Genomic DNA, 20,328 nt, shown 5'->3' on the forward strand with positions numbered 1-20,328 from the left:
GAATAAGGGAAACAGAATAATGGAGAAAAACAATAAAATGTTCCTAAAAAGCAAGTGAGGATGAAAGAGAGGTGGAAAAGGGCAGGGGTACAGAAAGGGTCAGGGTGAGTTCAGGATAAATTTCACAAGTCTTGCCCCATGATCTTCCTGTTTTGCTTTCACCTGAGCTGGTTCTTCAACCGGTGTCAGGACAGGACCTTCCAGTGTCCTGATGGTGCCACACATTCACAGTCTCAGGGGACACAGAGACTTGACCTACAGGGTAAAAGCTAGATACACAGGGCGGCACATGCACAGGACCAGGAGAGGAACACAGATGATCACTTGCAGGTACCCAGAAGGGAGGAGCGTTGAGCAGGGAGTCCAGGGGAGGCTTTGTGACTGAGACTTGGGAAGGGCTGGGAGATGGGAGCAGTGGGCACACTGCAGCTCTGTTTCTACCTAACCTCAGCCAAGCTCAGAACTCCTTGGTCCTCTGACATCTCTCCCACAGAGTGTCCAAACCCCCTCTGTCCAATAAGGTGGCTACTAACCACATGTGCTATTAAAACAGAAGTTAAAATTAAGTAAAATTTAAAATCCATTTCCATATGTGACTAGTCGCTACAGACAACAAAGGGAGTGGACATTTCCAAAATCACAGAAAGTTATATTGGACAGAGCCTGTAAAAAAAAAGTAGTCAGTGACAATCCAGAAATATCAATTTAGGCTCAGAGTATACGGAAACTTTAGGTTGGGGATATATAAAGGTAACTTTAATCTAAAAAATCTTAAAGTAGGAGGAGCCCCCACTCAGTGCTGCTAATGCCTCAGTGGAGACGCTGAGGTCATCATTGGATTTGAAATATTTAAAGTGAACAGAGAAAACTGTTTCAGCAATGCAGACTATTAAGTGCATTGTTGTGGGTGATGGTGCCATTGGTAAAACACGTCTCCTGATATCCTACACAAACAAACAAATTTCCATCTGGCTCTGCACCACCTGTTTTTGACAACTATGCTGTCACAGTTATGATTGGTGGAGAGCCATATACTCTTGGACTTTTTGATACTGCAGGGCAAGAGGATTATGACAGATTATTACCACTGCATTATTCACAAACAGATGTATTTCTAGCCTGTTTTTCAGTGGTCTCTCCATCCTCATTTGAAAATATGAAAGAAAAGTGAATGCCTGAGATACCTCACTACTTCCAAAGACTCCTTTCTTGCTTGTTGGAACCCGAATTGATCTCAGAGATAACCCCTCAACTGCTGAGAAACTTGCCAACAGCAAACAGAAGCCTATCACTCCAGAGACTGCTAAAAAGCTGGCCCGTGATGTGGAGTGCACTGAGCTCACACAGAAAGGCCTAAAGAATGTGCCTGATGAAGCAATACTGGCTGCCCCAGAGCCTCCAGAACTGAAGAAGAACCACAGGTGTGTGCTGCTATGAACATCTCTCCAGGGTCCTTTCTACACAGCTGGTGTCAGCATCATACTAAAAGCAATGCTTAAATCAAACTAAAAATTAAAAATTAAAATTCATTTTTGCAATAATGACAAATTCCCTGCACCTACCCTCATGCACTCATGTGAAACAAGGCCCCTAGGTATGGTCCCTTTCTGCTTCTCAGTGCTCATTAATTTTGAGTAATTGTGTATTGTCAGAAAAGTGATCAGTACTAGTTTTTTGTTTTGTTGTTTTTAAAAAACAATGTTTCTGTTAGTTTGTTTAAAAGCAATGCATGTTTGTGATGATTCTGTAACAGACTAATTCAGGTTGTTGAAGCTGCTCCCAGGTTCCTCTCTGGACGGTGACCTGAGACATTTAGTTTTATTTATTTTCTTTCTTTTTGGGGGGTGAGGTGTGGGGGGCTGTTTTTATTTAGTAATTTTTTTAAAAATTCATTAACCATTGGACAGCTCTTTAGTGGGGAGGGTGGAGTGATTCCACATTCCACTTCCTGGATCTAGTTTAGAAAACATGTTCCCCACCTGGTGCCCGTAGGAAGGAGAATAGTAAATGCCTCATTTAATAACATAGTCTTTTTTGAAAGTTGCCTTTTCTCTCCACCCTTGAATACATTCAGTATTTGATGAAACTCATGAGAGTGGGTGGAACCTATCTTGACCCTCCTCTTTTTCTAGGATTCACTATATATGTGACTGACTTTCAAGGAAATTTGTTAGCCATTTACTGATTTTTTTCATTTTAAATATATTTTATTGATTATGTTATTACAGTTGTCCCATTTCCCCTGTTCATTCCCCTCCACCCTGCACACCCTCTCCCTCCCACATTCCCCACCTTTAGTCCATGTCCATGTGTCTTCAGTTCCTTAGCTTTTACATTTCCTATACTATTCTTGCCCTCCCCCTGTCTATTTTGTGCCTTCCATCTATGCTACTTATTCTCTGTACCTTTCCCCCCTCTCTTCCCACTTCTCTGTTTGGTAACCCTTTATGTGATCTCCATTTCTGTGGTTCTGTTCCTGTTCTAGTTGTTTGCTTAGTTTGTTTTTATTTTAGGTGTGGTTGTTAGTAATTGTGACTTTGCCATCATTTTAATATACATGTTTTTTATCTTCCTTTTCTTAGATAAATCCCTCTAACATTTCATAAAATAAGGGCTTGGTGATGATGAACTCCTTCAACTTGACCTTATCTGAGAAGCACTTTATTTGCCCTTCCATTCTAAATGATAGCTTTGCTAGGTAGAGCAATCTTGGATGTAGGTCTTTGGATTTCATGACTTGGAATACTTCTTTCCAGTCCCTTCTTGCCTATAAGGTCTCTTTTGAGAAATCAGCTGACAGTCTGATGGGAACTCCTTGGTAGGTCACTGTCCCCTTATCTCTTGCTGCTTCTAGAATTCTCTCCTTCATTTTAATCTTGGCTAATGTAATTACGATGTGCCTTGGTGTGTTCCCTCTTGGGTCCACCTTCTTTGGGACTCTCTGAGCTTCCTGAACTTCCTGGAAGTCTATTTCCTTTCCCAGATCAGGAAGTTCTCCTTTATTATTTGTTCACATGAGTTTTCCACTTGTTGCTCTTCCTCGTCTCCTTCTGGTACCCCTATAATTCAGATGTTGGAACGTTTAAAGATGTCCTGGAGGTTTCTAATCCTCTCCTCATTTTTTTTGAATTCTTGTTTCTTCATTCTTTTTTGGTTGAATGTTTCTTTCTTCCTTCTAGTCCACTCCATTGATTTAGGTTCCAGTTTCCTTCCCATCATTATTGGCTCCCTGTGCATTTCCCTTCATTTCATTTAGTGTAGCCTTCATTTGTTCATCTAATTTGTGACTAAAATCAACCAGTTCTGTGAGCATCCTGATCACCAGTATTTTGAACTATGCATCTGATAGGTTGGCTATCTCTTTGTCACTTAGAAGTATTGGCTCTGGGGCTTTGAGCTGTTCTTCTGCTTGAGCCATAATGTTTTGGTCTGTTTGCAGCTGTCACATATGAGGGGCGGAGCCTTAGGTGTTCATCAGGGCAGGGGGGCGGAGGGACCCAGTCGCTGGTTTGTGTGTGGGGGCGGAGTTCAAGAGGGAAAAAAATGGCTCTTTGCTCTGCTCTCTGTTGCACCTCAGTTCCTTCCACTGCTTCCCCCAAGTGAACTGGGCCTTTCTGGTTCTGATTCCTATGTGGGTGGGCTTGTGTGCATTCTAGGAGCCTGTGGGTCTCTCCAACAAACTTTCCTGTAAGGATTGGAGTTTCTCCCTGTGCCTCAACCCCCACAATTTTTTTTTTAATCGGTGTTTTGAGGCTTTATTTCCCGGCGCTAGGGCCCTGGGTTGCTCAATCTGTCTTGCTCCTCAGTTATCTACGCGAGCACGTGGGACGGCTGCCCGGTCAGCCAGCCACCTTGTACACTTCTCAATTGTCCCACTTCTCAACTGCTGCCTCACTGGGTCTGCCCAGTGCCACCTTGCGTGCCTGGGGTGCCTTGCACACCCAGTTCCACCACTTCCTGTGCCGCAACCCCTCTCCACTGGCTGCCCAACTCCACCCGACTCTGCCCAACTCCGCCCTGCCTACCAGTCTGGATGAATGTGTTTATTTTGACTCCTTGGTTGTCAGACTTCTATAAGTTCAATTATCTTTCAGTTTTGGTTGTTACTTTGTTTCTGAGTTGTTGTTGTCCTTATTTTGGTTGTTCGAGGAGGCATGGTGTCTTTACCTATGCCTCCATCTTGGCCAGAAGTCCTTTTCTTGATTTTTTTGATGTTAGTTTCTAACTTCTTTCATTGCTAAGAAAAGTACTGCACTTTTTAAAATAATATCAAATGGGTTGAGTACATAATTTTAAAAAAAACATTATTTCCTTGCCAGTCATTGTCATATGCTTAGCATAGATTTGCAGCTTAATAGTGTATGATACGGTGTTCTAGAACACAGCTGAAGAACTGGTATATATGAGGGGTGATGCTAGAAGACAGATGATTCACATCCTCTTTCAAGTTATGAGGACGGAGAACTGCTTCATTAAGAAGCTAGAGGTGGGGTGGGGTGGGTTGGGGAGAACAATTTAACAACATGGGGACCAGTCAGGGAACTCCCCTAGTTTCTGTTTTGCTTGAGGAATCCTAGAGGAGGCAGTTAAGGCTCTCTAGTTTGATAAAAATCATGGAGAGAGTCTCATGAAGACTCTTCGTAAGTGTTAATAAGGATTTTATCACCTTATTTTGGTTGCAGTTTCCAATTTTTTTTTAATATTTAGGTAATCTTCTCCACCTTTCCCAAATCCTAATTCTTGTAGGTTCATTAGTGTCGCATTGATGCTTTCTCATGTCTCAATCCTTTGTATATGCATTCTTTTCAGATGTATTAAGCAAACAAAAAATACCCTTCAAAATAAATAAAATAAAAAATCTTACAGTAAATAATTTACATTACTAAATATGTAACCTAAAGGGTTATCCCAAGAAATTTTGGATTCAGAACTAAGGTATTAGCAAAATCAGGTGGTACCTAAAGTTCCTTCAAAAATAAAATTTCATTGATCTTCCTTGATTCATCCTTTACCTTTACCTTCCTTCCTTTCTTACTAATGTGTATGATAAATATTCAGGGAAAGCACTATCTGAATGGTTTACAGAAACCACAAAAGTGGCATCCCACTCATCAGGGAAATTTTGAAAAATTTGTCTCTGCCCACCTAGTCACTTTGTATAGAGAACATAGCCATTCATTTGTAAATGATTTGTGGTGTTCCGGTGACCTCTGAGGTGTTCTGCAGACATTGTCCTAAATTTTTGGATAGAGCTCTGCGTGGGTTCATGCTTAAAGCAAGCAGAGTATCTCGTTGTCCCAAGTACAGATCTAGAATATACCTGTCATGTTTTGCATTCGTAAATCAGCCAAAAAAGTTACCAAACTTCCACCTTAGAGTCAACAAAACATGTAAAAGAGAATGTTAAATGGTCACAGGCCTGCTCAGAAAGCCACTTGCAGCTTGTCAGCAGCATCAGAAACCCACTCTTCAAAGGACAGCACCGTGGATCTTAGATCAAAGAAAAGGCAGAGGAAAAAATCCAGACAAATTTTTCACTCCATTGTCTGATGACTTCCTTGAAAAAAGATAGTAATAATTTACCAAATGACATGGCAATATATTATGTTTTCAGTCTCCTTATAGGACTCTCAGTTGGTCTCTCAATCACTAGATCACCGACTAGTGTACATTTCTTCCATAAATGAAAAGATTTATCTTTTTTAATATGATTCTCTCCCCTTGTCATGAAGATGCAGATCAGTGATTGATTCTGAATTCCGGGGTCTGGAAGGCTGGGTTTGTTTTTGATGTAGTTGCCAGCAAAAAAAAAAAAAAGACTAAAAAAAATGGAGACATTCATTTGGATTTTCCCACAGGATGCTGGTTATTATTTCCAGCTAACAGATTAATTGTGTACCTTGTACCTGGCACTACACTGAGCTATACACATATGTGCTATTTGACTTTTGTAACAACTCCTTTAAGAGATGCTACTATCATCTGCATCACAGGGAAGGAGGAACCTGAGGCACAGAAGGGTGAGGTGCCCAAACTCATAAAAGCGGCAGAGCTAAGACCAAACCAGGTAGGATGCCATGCCATGCCTGGGCTCGAACTGTACTGGTCTCATGGAAGCTAAGAAATATTCTGTTCCTAGAGAAGAGGAAGGGAAGAGAATAAAAGGAATTTGAACCATATTGGGTGCACCCAAGGAGGAGTTGAGGGTATGCCAGAGAATAGAGACCAGCACTTTTTACAGGTCAGTAGGGTTAATGCTCACAATAGCTTTCCAAATTTTCCTATGATTATATAATTTATCACATAGTTTACCTCTTGATTAACTTTTTTCTGTTACTTTATGAAAGTGAAATCAAAAGGGATTTTAACTTGTTTCGAAGGAAATAGATGGAAGAGAAAGAAAAATGTTGCAAGTGGGTCTGCAAGAGAAAGGAGGAATGGACCCCTCAGAAAGACCAGAAGGACCAGCTGTGTGGACTCCTGCTTACCCAGGGTACAGCTCTGGGCAGAGTGGTTTGCAATAGTGCCAGTGTCTGATATATCATATTAATTTGTGTTGATTGGTTAATCTCCTTACCTAACTTGTTGATATCCAAAATGCCACTATTTAGGCTTTCTATTTAGTTTAAGATTATTTTCTATTACAATAAAAATGTGGGGAAGCAGGCAAGATGGCAGAGAAGCAAATGGAAGTAAATGTCCCACCTCCCAAGACCAATCTGGAATTACAACTAAATTATGGAGAAATCACTCAAACAAACAACTGAACAATAGCAAGAGAGAAGCCTTATAACCTCGGATGAATGGAGAAGGGAATAATCTTCAGGATGACATGGTGACTCTTGATTCCAAACTGAGCTGGATCTCCTTTGCCAAAAAATGTAGCCCTAGTCTTCCTTTAGTCTCCCTGGCCTCCTAAATTTATTGACACATTGTAAACATGTGTTAACAAATTAGACACAAATCTAACAAAGTTTACATTGGTTTCCTTGAAAAAGATAGCCTGGTTTTAGTTTGGGCCTATGACTTAACATTCCATATAAATATAGTATAGAATAATTAGCAACTACCTGTTCTATGCATTCTGGATAAAAATGGAAGCCATTGAAAAAGTCTTGCCCTGGCTGATTCAGAAAGAACAGTCACATCACACAGGTTTCATCTAGAAGAACATTACTGATAATTTGTCGAAGTCTGTAAAATATGCAGCACAGTTGTTGTTGGATCACAGATAAAATAGAGAAAATGTACCAAGGGGTGCGAGATGTGTGCATGCTCCAAAGTTTGGTTTGTCATCCTCATACTGACGGTTGGGTGGGTCGTGTAAAAGCTCAGGCCAGGGCCTTCTGAGCTGCTGCTTAAGGAAGTGAAGCTGTCAGAACAGACTTCAGATGGAACCAATTTTCTTTACAAAAGACCATTTAATACCATTTATTCATTATAAAACACAGTAAGAACAACAAAGTTATCTTTGTGTAACCAAGTTATCAAAAAATGATTGAGCCAGCCCTGCATACCCTGGCCTTCTGCCTGTGCTTCTGTGAAATGGTTTTAACAACTATTTTCTATCACTTGGAGGAAAGACGAGGGCAGGCTGACTGGTGCTGGGAGCCTGGAGTGAGGAGGAGAGTCAGGGGAGATCTCCCGCCCTCTTTAGGCTCCATTCTACCAGCTCTGGGCAATATGGAAGTCTCTGGGACCCCTAGAGGCAGGGCTCCATGGGGGCTCTGGGCCCTCACACCACTGCCCTCCCTCCTTGGCCCTAGGGCAGCCTGGAGCTCTCCCTGAGGTCTCATGATCTTGCCTCCTTTTCATTTCCCTCAGGGAATTGCAGGATGTCCTTCTGGGTGGAAAGAAATAAAGCCTCCAAGTCCAATCACGTGTTTGTAGGAACGTTGATTCCAGCTGCACCTCTTATGGGTCTCGGTTAAACAACAGAGCTAAGGCAGCTCTTCCATTGTTGGCAGAAGGGCCTGGTATTTCTTGAGAGCTCACCAAATATTGCCCCCAAGTAGCACTTGGGAAAGAAAGTTGGCTAAAGCGTGGCTCCCACCTCCCCACTTGGATGTCGGATGCATCTCTTGAGAGGGCAAGTTTGCAAATGGAGAGTGAGGGGACTAGCAACCATAACCCCTCCCCACAAGCTTCTTCCCCAATTTTCTCAGTTGCCCTGCAGCCATGGGACCTGGGCTGAGCCTCTGAGAACCCAATCTTTCCTTTGCCCTGGGCTGGGGGCTGAGGAGCTCTAGGGGGCAAGCTTCCTGTCACATGGCCCCAGGGAGCTCGTTCATGGGTTTCTTGTGTAGACATGGCACAGCTCTATCCTTGGTGTGTCCTGTCTGAGATACTAGTGTTTGGAATAGGCTCAGGTCATGGAAAGAAAGCAGGGGCCTCAGGGGTGGGGTTATTTAGAGCCCCAGATGATTCCCAGAAGAGCTTCCAAATGTAAAAGTGGGGGTATGGTCTGGGGATGTATTCATAAAAGCTGTCCACCTCTGTGGTCCTGAAAGGACAGTATGTGTCCTTCAGGCTGCCTGGCTCCCTCCCCCAGGCTGCAGGAGTCTGGACCTCATACTGCTGGTTCCACAGGTATTCCTAGCGGTGACTCCTAGTCCCTGAGCAGGAGACTGAAGGGCTTGTTGACCCTAAAGCACAAGTGTCTGTGGGTCTCTGGCAGTAACACAGGCCCAAATGTGCCATCTACCCCATCAAGAATGGGGAGGATCAGATGTGCAGAGCAGTGTGTGGTCTCACAAAGGCCAAGGTGACCCATATCTGACTTGGAGGACTGCTGTGTGGGGGTTTAGAGAGAGAATGGACAGAAGGATTTGGGGCCAGAAGTCAGGTGCAGGAGTAGGAGAAGTGGTCATTCTTCTGGAGGCAGGATCAAGCCATGACTCTTCCCCTGACTCAGCAGCACACAGGCTGTTGCTGGGAGGCAGCCTCAGAGCCAGCCGGTGCTCCCTCCATCGAATCCTGCCATGCTGGGCCTGGGAACACTGGAGCCTCTGGCAGCTAGTTCTTACTTGGCTTTTGGCCTGTGACTGGATCAGGAACCTCACAGGGGCTCCACTCAGGGTGGTACCAACACCCCCCTGCCAGCAGATGCACAGAGAGGGGAAGCCAGCTAACTGGTTGGGGAGGGTCTTGTGGAGCAGGTCCTCAAACTCAGCCTGACTCCCCACCTGCTCTTGGCATTAGAAAGCAGGGCCTGAGGTTGGGGTCCTGGCAGGCTGCATCACCTGATGATCTTTTGCAAATTGGAGGCCACAGGCAGGAGGGTTCCGGCTCCCCTGGCCTGTAAATGCAGTACTTCCTTGTGAGCGGGCGCCAGTCATAGGGTGTATCTTTAGCTCACGACTTCACTGGGCCCAGATGTGGTGATCAAAACTGAGGAGGCTACAGGAGACAAAAGAAAGCATCATTCTTGACCCTGAGCACACCAGGCTCTGGTCAGGACAGCCAGCCCAGGGTGGGCCCCCTTTGAGGGGCAGGCAGCCTGTGTGGTTTCTGAGTGTCCAGGGGTCCCCCTCCCCACACTAAGCCAGCACTCCTAACTCACCTTCCTAGGGACACGGGGGAAATATGCCAATTTTTCGCCATCCACTCTCAAGCTTCTTGGGTCAGCTGGGCTAACAGAAGAGTTGGAATGTGGGTTCCACGTTGTCTGGCCAGTCAGGGTTCTCCTTTTTTGTGTAAGAGATGGGAAGTGGGAGTATTCCTGGCTGTCTTGGGCCCTGCAGGGAAGGGAGCAAAGTATGGTGTAGGGGTCCAACAGGGTCTCAGAGGGACTCCCGGAGACAGCCTTTACCTCCAGGTGCAGCGTTCTCCCACATCTGTAGAGACCTACAGCTGGCCCCAGGGAGGCTGCAGGAACATGGCCCTGATCCAGCAATGCTGAGGGTCAGCTCAACTGCAGAGCTCAGCAACTGCCCCCTGAGTGCCCAGGACCAGAGTGAACAGGGCACTTTGCCCCAGCAGGGTCCCCAACCTCCCCGAGTACCAGCCTCCAGGCCCCAGTACCTTATAGCAGGGCTCCACCTCTCTTCCCACTGCCTCAGTCCCCTCCCCACCACCCCCAGCCCAGACAGTCTATGCTCTGCCAGAGGGACCCTAGTCACTCTCTCCCAGGGAGGCTGGTTTGGAGAGTGGGGTATACACCAGGCACAGGGCACTATTGCTCCTCCACCAATGCCCAGGAGGGGCATCCACCTGGTGACATGGGCTAGACACCCACATGCCTGAGAACTCATTGTGGAGTTGGGGGGGAAGAGAGGCTTCCTGGAATTCGAGGGTTCCCACCAGGATTACCTGTGGCCACTTCTCACTGTATTCTGCTCCCTGTACAAAGCAGGTATCTGACACCCGAATCTTCGAGCGGTCTCCTGTGGCTGGGACTCATGGTCTCTGGCAAAGTTTGCAGGATGGCCCCACAGAGGGGAGATGGTGGTGGGAAATGGTGACTCAGCAGGAGGTGAGGAAAGGCCAGTGAACCCTCTGCCCGGGGGGCTAGAGGGCAGACAAGGACTAGGAGGGGGATTCAGGAGAGGACACTGCCCAGCAGTGTGGGAGACCACTTGGGCAAAGAGGAGGGAAGCAGAGGAAGGGTCATTAATAGGGTAGGAGGTGCCAGGGATCCCAGAGGACCTGCAGAGGCTGCTGGCCTTGCGGGATGGCAGGAGAGGAGTGGCCCCGCTGATGATAGGTGGGAACTTGGTTTGGTGAGGTCGGGGGGCATGGGGAGGAACAGGTTGAGGCCCAGAAGTGGGGGCCTGTGGAGGGCAGGGGGAGAGGGTAACAAGTGAGAGGGAAGAGGCAGAGGAAAGAGGAGTGGGGGAGCGTGGTCTGGGAACAGGAGTAAAGCGGACGTGTTTCTTCTTCATCGCTGCCAAAGCAGAAAATGAGTCTGGCCCAAGCATGGGGTTCTAGAATATCATTTGTCTGCCTCTTTTCCCTTGGGGTCTGTCTTTGTGACCTCAGGAGCAGAGAATTCTAGAGAGAGTGACCTGGAGGGCCCACTGTAGGGACAAGCAAACCCAGGTCTTAATGGAGACTGTGGAAGGCAGTGCCTGGCCCAGAACCAGAGCATGTCCTTCCTACAGCTTGAGTCACCTGGGCTGCGGCTGCATCCCTGCTGCTTGCTGCCCAGGAAGGCTGCCTGAGAGTGGGGCAGACTGGTGCTCTGGAGTGGCCCCTCCTTCCTCTCCCAGTAGCCCCTGCATGAGAAGGTCAAGGGGCTTAGCCGGTCGCTGGACTTGGGTGCCCATTTGATGTCTGGGCTCAGGAATCTCCTGTAATGAACAGAGATAGCCCAGTTTGTTTCTGGGCATCCCTGGCTAAGGGGGTCCCAGGCAACAAGGGGCAGCTGTGAGTGTTGCTCCAGAAGCAAGAGCTCAGAGAGCTGAGTTCTCCCTGGGATGTATGCTAGGATACAGTGAGCCAGGCCCTGCCCCTGTTCTCCCTGGCACACTTTCCTGGCCCAGAAGAAGGACCAGTGACCACAGTCAGGGAGAAAACTTCTCTGTGTGGTCACTGTCATTCATCAATAATATCCCCTGCTCACTGGATCTCAGAAAGGACCTGAAGACTTCCTGGGACAATGGTGGAAATTTCCTAGCACTGGACTCCAGACTCAGGAAACCTGACATGGAAAGGAGCAAACCCACACCCTCCCCCATCATGTGACTGAATGATTTTTCCTAAAACTCCATGAGCCTGACAGCTGAGGCTAAGGAACTTGGAGGTCTGGAGAAGGGACCTGGAGTACTGGAGTCTTAGTGGACTCACCAGGTGCTACTTTGGCCCCAAGTAAATGCCCCATTTACTTGGGGACAAAGCCTGAACCCCATCAAGCCACCTATGGTGGCTGTTCTGTCACAGCTCCTCCCTCATGTCTGTTTCTTCTGATGCCACCTCCTCCATTGGCCCCAGTGCTCCATCACAGCCCCTCTCGGGGCCCTGGAGCCCCATCTGTTACTCTACCAGCTCTTCACTGTCCTGCTCTCCCCATTCATGTGTCATCATTATAATGGCTCCCTTACAGACAACCCAAGACACTGGCGGGTCATTGAGAAGGGGCCCTGTGCCAGCATTTCACAGCCCTGCAGTGAGGGAGCCATGGGGAGGGGATGACAGAGCCCCAGGAACTACACAGAAAGCCAGAAGGGCTGGCTGCTGCTCCTTTCCCTGCCCAGGTAGAGGGTGGGGCCATGTGCTGAGCTCCCCAGAGATCCCAGGGGTTCAGTCTGGTGTGGGAGCTCTGGGCTGACGCCTGCACACCTGGCGGTAGTGGAAAACCATGAGAGACCTCATCCAGTCAGTCCTGGGGCTGGGGAAGGGGAGGGTTGGGCTCTACATCAGGAAACATGGAATGATCCCTAGGCTTGTGAGGGGGAAGGAAGCAGGTCAGTATCCAAACAGAGAGGACTATGAATGGGTTAGCATGGCCTGCAGAGCCAAAGACTCAGGCTCTGGCCAGCTAGGGTTTCTCAGGGATGTCGGATGTTGTTTGGAGTGAACCGAAGAAGCCCCTGAGGCCTGGGCCTGACCCTACCTCACACCCTGCAAAGCCCCACCTGCCACACTTGTGTGTTCCAAGGAAAGAGAACAGGTTTTCCAAGTTAAATAAGACTAAGTGTCCTCAAAACAAAAATTAATCCCAGGAAAAAATGAAGAAGCTATGAGCCCACCACACCTGGTGATACACTGAGGTGTGTATCACCCTGGGCCATGAATAAAGACATCATCTCAGCCACAGGCACTGGCTGCCTGGTGACAGAGGTAGATATCCAAACAGATAATGATATGATGCCCCATATCCTCCAATGAGGACCAGGATTGTCACTGTGTTGCTGGAACCTCCTTCCTTCTGCCACCAGCCAGAAGTCAGGGGTGTTACCTCATGAAACATTGTCCCACTGTATATCATTTACCGGGAAGCGATGGGGGTACACTGGACTACAGACAGAGCTGTATTCTTGCTGGGAGGCTGCTGCAGGGGCAGGGGGCTGTTCTGGGGCTGATTACATGCCACAAATCCTGGGCTGGTGCTTCCCTCTCACAGCAGAGCAGCTGGCCCCTCAGAGTGTCCAGCACTGAGCAAGTCTTGCCAATGTCACTTGCTGGATCTCACCCCACTATCACCATAGATCAGAACCACTGGAAGCCACCTCTTAGGGGGTTCACTACAGTGGTCACTACAGTGCCTAGTGGGTCAGCCTCTAGTATTACTCCTCGGTTCCTCTACTGAAGAGCCTCTGCACGTTCACTCAGCAAGGTCGACACTCGTCAATAGGCAGGTGAGGCTCTTGACCTGGCTGTTGCTTCTGCAGAAGCCTTGCTCCTCACTCTCCTCACTCCATGCTCCAGCCACATTGATGCAGAGCCTGAGGGGTTCTTCACTTAAGCCTCTTGGCCTAGAAAACAGCTGCACAGCAGCAACAGAGGGAAGCCTTATAACCATAGACAGAAGAATCTGATTCAGGAATACCTGACCAATAAGGAGTGTAGTGGAGACATGAGAGGGCTGGTCTGGTGCCCACAAGTGGCAGCTGAGGTGTTGGAGTGGCCAGATGAATTCCCCTGAGAACTGGGGGATTTCAACCTCCAGCTGAAATAATTTTTTAATTATTCTCCAGCCAATAGCACTAGAGCCTGAAAAGTACTCAGATGGCCTCCAGCTGTGAAAAGTGACAGGGTTGCTCTCTGCCAGAGACAGATGGCTGGAGACACAAAAAGCCATTTAAAGGGCTAATGCATAAATTTTCATTAGTACCCACTTACCTTTGGCTTTTGCAAAGGTGGGGACAGAGTAAGTTAGAGACACCAAAGGATAGGCTGGGGACAGAAGCTTTGGGGAGAGAACTGAGGGAGTAGACTCCAGGATTCTGGTGCTGAGTCAACACCGTGCTGAGTCAACACCATACTGCAGCAGCCATTGCGCTCAGGCAGTCCACTCCCCTCCAAGAGGCAGCAGCCTGAGGGCAAACAATAGCTCCAACCCCAGGAAGGATCCTGCCCCACCCTGTGGTGCTTAAGCCTGACTGCTGAGTGCAGAGTGACTAGATTAACAACCGAAGGAGTCAGCCACAGACAGTAGTTCCCTGATAGTCTCCAACAGGCTGCCTAGGGCCAGACTGGGGCACCATCAGACATCACCAGAGGTGGACCCAGAAAGAAAAAACAATGGCAAATACTAGATGTTACCAAGAGGAAATTCGCCGTGGTCTTCTCCATGATTTGTGATATTTTCTCTCCTTCATACTTTTTTAACATTCATTTCTTGTCCTTCATGTTTGTGTATATTAAGTCACTAGATTTTATACTATAGTTTATTTTGATTCACATATTTTGCCTCTCCCTTCACTTACCTCATTTTACCTTCATCTTTCTTTTTATTTTCATTTTAAATTTCATCTCTCTTGCTAGAACTTCTTTCCATTCCACAGTCTTACTATTTCTCCCCCATCCAGCCTCTCAAAACCAATTTCCTTGTCAATGGTCATCTCACATTCTTTTTCTCGCTTTTAAAATATCTGCATCCTCTCTCCACCTTCAGCAATCTTTGCTCATTAGTTGTGGATAGGGTAGTTTTTGCTGCATTTTTTCAATTTTGTTTCTAGATGTTCACTAATTTTGTACTTCAAATCTCAAATTTTACTGTTCCTCTCTCCTACATTTTTTATGTCTCAAATTTTAATTTTTCCCTGTCTTAGCCTGTTTCTTAATTTTTTCCCCTGCTTTCATCCTTCCCTTTTTTCATTTCCATCTCAAATTAACTTTTCCCCATCTTATCCTGGTTTTCTTTCCTCACTCTTAGTATTCCGCTTCCCTCTATCACCTCAAAATCACTTCCCTTTCCTCTAGACATCTCTTATGCTTTTCTTTTTTTATTTTTTCTCTTTTATTTCCATCCCACCTATGTTAATTTTAGCTCATTTGTTGTTCATAGTGTTGTGGTGATTTCTCTCCACTTTGGTTCTCATTTTTTAATTATTTATTCACCTTTCCCCCTTTTTCTTTCTCTCTCTCACTTTATTTTATTTGTTTTAAATGTCTGTTTAAACCTAATACTATACTCTTTCCTTCCTACTCTGTTCCACCTTCTTCATTCCCTTTTTTGCTTACTTTTACTTCCTTTCATTTCCTTTTTTGTAAATTTTACTTCCTCTCTTTACATTGCTCTGATTCCCTAATCTCATTAGTGCTCCTCCCTCTACCCTCTCAAAATCATTTTTTCTTTCAAAAAATGATTTCTTTCAAAATCAGTAGGTCATCTCATATTCACCTTCCTTTCTTATAATACTCTTAATTAATCTCTTTACACCCTCATTAATATGGTTCATTTGGTGTTGATAGTGGAATTGCAAGGGGAGTTATTTTGCAGATGTGGGTTTGTTTCCTGGGCTTTGTGGCTTTGTTCTGGAAGTACCTGCACAACAATATATAAGACATGGTGGGTGAAGTGACCTTCAGTCAGCCAGCTGGAGGGAAGGACCCACCAAAGAATGACCCAACAACAACCAAAACCCAATTACATCCAGAAAGCCAAATAAATAGTATAAAGGGCATCCCCAAAGCATCAAGTTCAGGAGACCAGGGAGACTGCACCACTGAATCACACAGGTCTCCTACCATAGAAGTTCACACCACAAAAACAGGGAGTCAAAACATACCAATTTAAGAAGCAGAAGCAAACAAGAAGAGTCTCCCCAAAAATGGGAAGACAGAGAAACAACCCCCAACTGGAAGGAAAGGAGGAATCCTCAGAAAGAATGCTAAATGGAGTAGAGGCAAGTAAACTATCAGATATTGAGTTTGAAACAATGGTTATAAAGAAGCTCAATGAACTCAGTGAGAATTACAAAAAACTACAGGCACAAGGAACTTACTGAGAACTACATCAGCATGAGAAAGGACACCAAAACTATCAATGACTCAGGAGAAAATGAAGATACAGTTTTTGAACTGAAGAACACAGTATAAGGAATCAAAAACAGGCTAGATGAAACAGGACTGAATCAGAAAGCTAGAGGCCAAGTTAGAAAAAAAAAAACAGAAAGAGCAAGGAAAGGAAAAAAGATTCAAAAAGAACAAAGAGGGGTTAAGGGAACTGCAATATAAAATGAAATGTGACAATATCTGTATGATAGGGATACCAGAAGAAAAAGAAGAGGAGCAAGGGTTGGGAAACTCGTTTGAAAAAGGAATGATGGAAAACTTCCCTAAATGATGACAGAAAATGTCACACAATTCTAGGAAGCACAGAGGCTCCTAGTCAAGAGGAATCTAAAGAGGCCCACTCCAAAACACATTGTAATTAAAATGGCAAAATTCAAACACAAAGAAAGAACCTTAAAGTCAGCAAGGAGAAATGAGAAGTAGCATAAAGGAGAGCCTTGATAAAACTTGCAGCTTTTCAAGAGAAACACTACAAGCCAGAGGAAATGGCAAGAAATATTCCAAACAATGAAAAGCACAGCAACCAGGACTACTCTACCCACCAAGTTTCTCATTTGAAATGGAAGATGAACTATGGAGTTTCCCAGAAAAAAGAAAGCTAAAAGAATACACCTCCAAATTAAAAACACAATGAGATACCACTTTACACAGGTCAGAATGGCCATCATAAACAGAGAAACAAACAACAAGTGTTGGAGAGGTTGTGGAGAAAAGGGGACCCTAGTTCACTGTTGGTGGGATTGCAAACTGGTACAACCACTATGGAAAACAGTATGGAACTTCCTAAGAAAACTAAAAATGAATCTGCTTTTTGACCCAGCAATTCCAAAGTTAGGATTATACCCTAAGAACCCCAAAACACCAATCCAAAAGAACCTATGCACCCAATGTTCATAGCAGCACAATATACAATAGCCAAATGTTGGAAGCAACTTAGATGCCCATCAGTAAATGAATGGATCAAAAAATTATGGTACATTTACGCAATGGAATTCTATGCAGCAGAAAGAAAGAAGGAGCTTCTACCCTTTGCAACAGCATGGATGGAACTAGAAAGCATTAAGCTGAGTGAAATAAGCCAGGCAGCGAAAGACAAATACTATATGATCTAACCTTTAACAGGAAGCTAAACAACAAAACAAACAACGAAGCAGAATATAACCAAAGACACTGAAATAGAGAACAGGCTGAGCAGTGACCAGAGGGGAGAGGGGAGGGAATTTTAGGGGAAAAGAGGAAGAGTTTACAGGAAAAAATGTGGAGGACACATGAACAAGAACTAAGGTGGGTGGAAATGGAAGGGAGGTGGGAAGGGCTGGGGGGGGGGGGTGGGCTGGAATGGGANGGGAATTTTAGGGGAAAAGAGGAAGAGTTTACAGGAAAAAATGTGGAGGACACATGAACAAGAACTAAGGTGGGTGGAAATGGAAGGGAGGTGGGAAGGGCTGGGGGGGGGGTGGGCTGGAATGGGAGTAAAAGACAGAAAACTGTGCTTGAACAACAATTAAAATAAATTAAATTAAAAAGAAAGAATCCACCTCCACCAAACCAGCATTGGAAGGTATGCTAATGGGTTTAACTTTAAGAATATGGTAGAAAAAAATGAGAGAGTTAGGAACACAGGTACAAAGGAGGAAAATGGCAATAAATAAGTACTTGTCAATAATAACCTTCCAAGTAAATGGATTAACTGCTCCAATCAAAAGACATAGGGTACCTAAATGGATAAGTAGACATGACCCTAAAAATATGCTGCCAACAAGAGACCCACCTCAGAACAAAAAGCCCTACACAAACTGAAAGTCTCATACCTTCCAATGCTGGATGGGAAAAAAAATATTCCAAGCAAATGGACAAGAAAAAAAGCCAGGGTAGCAATACTTATGTCGAACAAAATAGACTTCAAAGCAAAGACCATAAAAAGAGACACATTGGAACCCTTCATAATACCCAAGGAAAGAATCCATCACAAAGACATAAATATTGTAAATTTATATGCACCCAACACAGGAGCACACAAATATAGAAGAAAAATCTTGGAGGACTTCAAGAAAGATATAGACAGCAACACAATTATAGTAGGGGATTTTAACACCCAACTCTCAACAATGGATAGATCTTCCAAACAAAATATCAACAAGGATATTGTGGCACTGAATGATGCACTAGATCAAATTGGCTTACTTGATATATACAGAATTTTTCAGCCCAAAGAAGCAAAATACACATTCTTTTCAAATGCGCATGGAAATTTTTCAAAGATAATACCACATGATAGGACACAAACCAAGCCTCAACAAATTCAGAAAATGGAAATCCTATCAAGCTTTTTCACCAAGTACAATGGCCTGAAACTAGAAACCAACCTCAAGGAAAAAACTCAAAATCTTTCAAATTAATGGAGACTAAATAGCACGCTATTAAACAATAAATGCATTAATAATGAGATCAAGCGAGAAATCAAAAGCTTTCTAGAAACAAATGAAAATGAACACACAACAGTCCAAAACCCGTGAGACACTGTGAACACAGTCCTGAAAGGGAAGTTCATAGTAATACAGGCCTACCTAAAAAAGATAGATACATTTCAAATAAACAACCTAACTCTACAGGAACTGGAAGAACAACAACAAACAAAGCCCAGAGTAAGTAGAAAGAAGGAAATAACCAAGATCAGAGCAGAATGAAATGACATGGAGACTAAAAGGACAATTCAAAGGATCAATAAGTCCAGGATCTGCTTCTTTGAAAAGGTAGATAAAATCAACAAAACTTTAACCAGACTCATCAAGGAAAAAAGAGAGAGGACCCAAATAAAAAAAATTAGAAATGAAAGAGGAGAAATTAAAACTAATGCCACAGAAATTACCAAAGAATTGAAAGAAATTACTATGAACAACTCTATGCTAAGAAATTTGAAAACCTGGGTTAAATGGGTAAATTTCTGGAAACATAAAATCTTCCAAAACTAAATGAAGAAAAGAAGAAAGCCTGAACAGACTGATAACAGCTGGTGAAATCAAGAAGTAATCAATAAACTGCCACACACAAAGCCTTGGACTAGACAGCTTCACAGGAGAATTCTACAAATCATTTAAGAAAGAAATAACTTCTATCCTTCTGAGACTTTTCCAAAATTCCAAGAAGAGGGAAGACTCCTAAACTTTTTGTATGAGGCCAGCATCATCCTAATCCCCAAACCAGAAAAAGACACAGCAAAGAAAGAAAAGTATAGGCCAATATTGCTGATGAACATAGATGCTAAAATCCTCAATTTAATACTGGCAAACCACATCCAGCAATACATTAAAAAGATTATACACCATGATCAAGAGGGATTCATCCAAGGGATGCAAGGATAGTACAATATTTGCAAATCAATAAACATAATACATCACATAAACAAAGGGAAAGTCAGAAATCACATGATCATATCAATAGATGTAATAAAAGTGTTGGAGAGGATATGGAGAAAAGAGAACCCTAGTGCACCATTCATGGGAATGCAGACTAGTGCAACCGCTGTGGAAAACATAACATAGTGTTCTCATAAAACTAAAAATGAATTTGCCTTTTGACCCACCAATTCCACTGCTGGGATTATATTGTGAGAACCCTGAAACACCAATCCAAAAGACCTATATGCTCCAATGTTCATAGCAGCACAATTTATAATAGCCAAATGTTGGGAGCAACCTAATTGCCCATCAGTAAATAAATGGATTTGGAAGCTATAGTATATTTACACAATGGAATACTACACAGCAGAATGAAAGAAGGACCTCTTACCTTTTGTGACAGCATGGATGGAACTGGAGAGCTTATGCTAAGTGAAATAAGCCAGGCAGTGAGGGACAAATAACATATGCTCTTTCCTATAAGTGAAATCTAATTTAAAAAAAAAAAACAAGCAAGCAAAACATAACCAGCCACATTGAAATTAAGAACAAACTGACAGTAACCAGAGGGGAATAATGGGAGGGGGGATGGGGAATAGTTTTCAGGAATATTTATAAAGGACACATGGGCAAAACCAAAGGGGAGTCAAGGGTGGGGAGTGGGGATGGCTGGGGTGAGGGGAAGTGGTGGAGGAAAATAAAGACAACTATACTTGAACAACAACTTTTAAAAAGTTAAAAAATATAGATGTGGCAAAAGCATTTGATAAGGTACAGCGGCCATTTATGATAAAAACACTCAGCAAACTGGGATTACAGAGAGCATACCTTAATATAATAAAGGCCATATACAAGACCTACAGGCAACATCATACTCAATGGGCAAAAACTAACAGCTTCCCCACTAAGATCAGGAACAAGACATGGGTGTCCACTTTTACCACTTCTATTCAACATATATGGGAAGTTC

At 44.3% G+C, this 20,328-nt stretch overlaps 1 pseudogene; it reads left to right on the plus strand.

Annotated features, from left to right (window-relative positions):
• Nucleotides 1–879: 879 nt before the first annotated feature.
• Nucleotides 880–1,437, plus strand: LOC118976127 (cell division control protein 42 homolog; annotated as a pseudogene).
• Nucleotides 1,438–20,328: the final 18,891 nt, after the last annotated feature.

Source organism: Sturnira hondurensis, unplaced genomic scaffold (assembly GCF_014824575.4).
Source record: "Sturnira hondurensis isolate 20B ecotype Veracruz unplaced genomic scaffold, ASM1482457v3 Scaffold0000256, whole genome shotgun sequence".
NCBI classification, from domain to species: Eukaryota; Metazoa; Chordata; class Mammalia; order Chiroptera; family Phyllostomidae; genus Sturnira; species Sturnira hondurensis.